We start from the raw sequence: 5,215 nt of genomic DNA, 5'->3' as shown, positions 1-5,215 counted from the left end.
TAAAGATAATTATGCAAGAGCTTAGCACAAGGCTTACAAGCTATTATGGGAGTCTTCTTATTTCTGGCTGCAGTATAACCAGATCTTATTTGTAAGATTTGTTACTGTGTATTCACTCCAGCAGAAAAGCAGATGGTTTGGCTTCCTGGGAGGGGGGCAGGGGTTACAGAGCTCTGGGGTGGCGTTGCTGTGTCAATACTTTGTACATATTATCTCTAGGCCTGACAATGTCTTTGTAAAGTAAGTGGGGGATTAGCTCCATCTCAGAGATGAAGAAACTCAGGTTGGAGATGGTGAAGAACTGACTCTCGCTCATACAGTCAGGAAGTGATAAAGTGAGGATTCCAACTGAAGCTTAACTCCAAAGAGCCCACTATTTGTACCAGAATACCACCTCTATCATCCCACAGACACACACCTCAAACTGCCCCCCGCCCAACCCCATAGTCTTTCCTGTGGATTTTTATGGCTGCCAACCATAGACTTAACTGTGAGTATTTCTAGACATTATTTTGAATTCTGTTCTTATATACTTCTGTGTAAGGACTAAAAGGAAAACAAACAAAGAATTTATGAGAGGGAGGAAAAGGATCTGCCATCACAATACTCCTTGACTTTGCCTCTTCTGAATATCCGTCTCTATCTCTGCTCTAATCTTGCTAAAAGTTTCCTGCACCTCAGGTCATGCAGCGTAATAGGCAAGAGCATTGATGTGACATCAGACTTGGGTGTAAATCTAGCCTCCCTAACTGCTGGGGCCTTGGGAAATTTATTTAATTGATTCTCAATGCTCTCATGTAGAGAATGGGAATAGTTATACCTGCCTGGTAGGGAGATATGATGGCTGTAAAAAGCTTAAAACCATTCCTCTCACTTAGAATGCCTCCACCAAATGCTTATTTGAAAGAATGATTTACGTAAATTTGCTTTACACTTTTATATTGATGCCACAGGAGATTAAGAAGGAAATGTTAAATTTCCTTTTCAGCTCAAAAGCTGAAAAAGTCCTTTCGAAAGCTAAGAAGTCTCTGAGCATTTTCCCTTCCCATTTACTCCTAGTTGCCTCCTTCTTCTGAGAAAGGGAGTGACGTTCTGTTTACACTATTCAAATCCAGATGTTTAGATCTAGATGCTTGCCTCATGGAGCATTTACTCACGCTTTCCAATAGTTTTCACAAAGTTTGTGGTCGATTCTGTTTCTAGTCCAACCATCAAAAGTAGTAAAGCAAGTGTCTCATTAATTACTTATTGAACTGTTAAGTATTACTGACGGCACGGTGGTTGAACCATCCCTAGTGAGCAATAATTTTCACACTTTGTTTACTGTCACATATTGGCACACAGCAAGAATTCAATAATGAATAAATAAATTAATGGACAAATGCACTTTTTGACAATGTGTCTCTATGGTAAAAGTAAAAATTGAGGAAGCACCCCTAGTATATGTACACTTATGTAATTCAGTTATTATTTTTGTGTACTATTTTATTAATATGTTATATACACTAGAAAACATATACTAAAATAAAAGGGATGATATGAAAAAGTAAGAATAAAAGTTTTGATATTGTTCTCTCATGTCCCAACAGTTCTTTTCTAGGACATCAGAGGCAGCCAAGGCAGGAGTAAGAGAAATACCAGCAGTGACCTCAAACCATGATTTAGCTTCTTGTCAATCCATGCCCAGATGCTTAAGCTTTCACTGGCTCCATTCCTTTCACTCTCTTCTCTCTTCCTCCCAATGAGGAGCACAGACGCCTTTGTAGAAGCAGGTAGGCTCTGCACTCCTAGGAAGCACAAGCATTTCTTCTTTGGGGTATAAGAAGGAAAAAAATCCTATACCTTTTAGAAAATATACACAGAATTCCACGCTATTGTTTGTTTCCCCCAACATGCATAGAAAGTGGTCCAAAAATATATTTCACACACGTCATTTATAGGTACTAAAAATTAAGGAATCACTATAGCTTCACACGTTTCAGCTCTTTCTCCTGGTAAAAGAGCATTAACTTTCCAAAGAGCTAAAGAAGCCACCATTTTCTCTGCTCTCTACAGCTGGGGATAAGCTAATCTCCTTTCCTGAGAATCATCTACATTGCAGTTTCTTGCTTTAGGATTCTGAGATAATCATGTAACAGGAGAGGGAAGGCAACTTTCAGGGGGAAAGTGCGTGAAAGAGAGGGCAGAAGGACAAAGAAGTCAAGAACCAGGCAGGGCTGGGTTAAAAGGAAGTTTTTATTGAAGTGAAATTGAGTGATGAAGAGAGAATAGTCAGGTAGTAAGGGGTAGAGAGAGGTCTTGAGAGCATGACGAATAGGAAACAAGAATTTTTTTTTACTTTCTTAATTTTATTTTAAAAGGACAGAAGATCACAAACTAGATCAAGTTTTTGCTTTTAAAGTCAGTTTGTTCTTACAAATTTGAAAATCTGTACCATTGGATATTTAAGCCTGGAACATTAAATACAAAAAAAAAGTCATTTTTAAAATTGACACTATCAATTTTCTACTTGCATATGTGAAGTGTCAGAATATTTTTTTCTCAGTAGTACAAGTGTATTTATTACAAAAATTCACAGTTAGGGATGAGAATAAGTGAATCAGAGAATTATGGTTCTCTTAACACTTGTGTTGTTAAATAAGTTCATAGAAAAGCACAAAGCTTCCTTGATTGGAACTCTGAATGCTCATGACTAAAACAAAACCCAACAGATATTCTTCACACTCTTAAATTTTAACTTAAGGTACTTTGTAAAACTTGATTTTAATTAATAGTAAGAAGCCAGATGCAGCAAATATTTGCTGGTGTTAATATCCATAAAATAAAATATTTGCTGGTGTTACTACCCATAAGATATACAGAACTGCAATTCACAAATTTATTATTTTTCCTTGCTCCTGTAACATTAGTAAGTAGAATTTGTGCTCAGTTATAGAACATACCTATTTTAGTGTCTAAATAGGCAAACAAGTAAAAAAAAATCCAACTGCAGAACTTATTGCCTTTATTGCAAGAATATCCAAAGGCATTTGAAATATTAAAACTTGCCCAGAACATTTATACTACTAAGCACAGAATACTACAAAGATTTATGTACCTATATACAATATACAATGTTGCAAGCCACTAAGAAATTAAAATGGTGCCAACATTTTCTGTAAACTGCTCTTTATATTACATGTCAGAGCATTAACCAACCACAAAATATGGACTTTTGGGAAACAAGAATTTTCTGAAGGAATAGGAAAGGAGAATTTTACCATTAGGTATAAATTGGGTCTTCATAGATGTTTTACAGGAGGTTCTAATAAACATTTTAAATGCCCCAGATTTCTTTATTTGGCAGATTCTTTATTTAAATGAGACTCTATGCTATACTATGTGAAGCCCCAACTTTTGTTCACTTTCTATGTGTAGTCAGAGGCCCGGAGTATTTTTCAATCTTTTGAATAGCTTGAGGAAATGATACATCAACCTTCAAAAGAGTCTGAGACAGACTCGAATATGCGTTTTCTCACTTTGAACCAAACTCATAGTAACTCAATGCAATCACACTTGTACATTTGATATATTTTCTGTCTGTGATATATACTTATAAAATCAAATGTATTGATTATTAAATACTATTTGGTAGCCAAAAAGAAGTCCTTCAAATTTTGAGGTGTCTATACTTTAGAAAAATACAAAAGAGAAAACATGATATTAGAAAAACTTGAAGCCATGCAGTTCAGGTATTTAAATTCTATGGCATAATGGAAAAGATTAATAAATTAAGAAGCATGGAAACTGGCTTTTGGAATTTTATTTCTCTGCTTACTATAAAAAGAATGGCCTACCTGCAACCCCAAGGAGAAATTCCTAAAGGTCAGATAGCATTGGAGAACACGGAATTGTAAGACCCTCAAAGACCAAAACATGTTGAATCTGGGAAGGACACTGTAAGGCAAAGAGGATGGAAAATATTGCTTGCTTGACCACTACTATCTCTATCTTAAATCTCACATTTAGTTAAAAAAAATAAATAAAAGTGAGCTCAACATTAACTAGTACAACCTTATGTTATCAACTAATTCTGTAGGTAATAATACCTAATAATTTCTAATTTGTTTCTTTCAATAAACCCTTGCTTTAGAAAGTAAATGTTGCCCTGGCCAGTTGGCTCAGCAGTAGAGCATTGGCCTCACATGTGGAAGTCCCGGGTTCGATTCCCGGTCAGGGCACATAAGAGAGGTGCCCATCTGCTTCTCCACCCTTCCTTCTCTCCTTTCTCTCTATTCTCTCTTCCTCTCCTGCAGCCAAGGCTCCATGGGAGCAAAGTTGGCCCGGGCACTGAGGATGGCTCCATGGCCTCTGCCTCAGGCACTAGAATGGCTTCGATTGCAGCAGAGCAACGCCCCAGATGGGCAGAGCATCGCCCCCTGGTAGGTATGCCAGGTGGATCCCAGTTGGGCGCATGTGGGAATCTCTCTGCCTCCGTACCCCCTCTGCTTCTCACTTCAGAAAAATACAAAAAAAAAGTTAAAAAAATGTTTTAAAAAGTAAATGTTACTATTCTAACATAAGCAAAAAAGCACAAGTATTTTGAAATTTATAATAGCAAAAAATAAATAGATGAAAGACAGAGAGAGAGAGAGAGAGAGAGAGAAATTGAGATTTGGAAAAGTTGAATAAATAATTGATACTAAAAATTTTTATCAACAGTTAAAAAGAATAAGGTAGAACTACATGCACTGACTTAGAAGATCTTAGGATGCATTACAACATAAAAAAACTATAATAAAGCTTGATTTTGTTTGTTTCTAAAATTCACAAAATAACACTACACTTTTGTGTGTGTGTGGCTGTGTGTGTGAAGAGAGTAGGTTAAATCATTGTGGGAAATTGCTTACATTTGACCATTTGTGACCTATAAAAACAACAATTTTATATAAATCAATTTACTATTTATAAAGGAATAAGATATGGAAGAATATATATGAACATATATAAACTACTAACAGTGGTTATCTCTATGAAGGAGAGTGGGACTAGGGATTGGTGCTCAAAGGGATAGTTTGACTATCTGAATTATTTGAATTTTTATAATGTGAATTATATATTTATTAGCTTTACAATTAAAACCAACTTACATTTAATAATGAAGGAAGGAAAGAAAATAGGTAGGCAGACAGGAAAAACCATGCATATTGGAGACCCAGAAAAATTGGGAAGCCAT

General features: G+C 36.0%; 1 non-coding gene across 1 annotated transcript; it reads left to right on the top strand.

Annotated features, from left to right (window-relative positions):
- The first annotated feature begins 4,144 nt into the window (after nt 1-4,144).
- Nucleotides 4,145-4,220, top strand: TRNAV-CAC (transfer RNA valine (anticodon CAC)). The gene has a single exon. It is a non-coding gene; the product is annotated as a tRNA-Val (tRNA).
- Nucleotides 4,221-5,215: the final 995 nt, after the last annotated feature.

The sequence above is a fragment of the Saccopteryx bilineata genome, chromosome 9 (genome assembly GCF_036850765.1).
Source record: "Saccopteryx bilineata isolate mSacBil1 chromosome 9, mSacBil1_pri_phased_curated, whole genome shotgun sequence".
NCBI classification, from domain to species: domain Eukaryota; kingdom Metazoa; phylum Chordata; class Mammalia; order Chiroptera; family Emballonuridae; genus Saccopteryx; species Saccopteryx bilineata.
The sequence above is the reverse complement of the archived record's forward strand: the minus strand, read 5'-3'. Positions and strand labels throughout refer to the sequence as shown.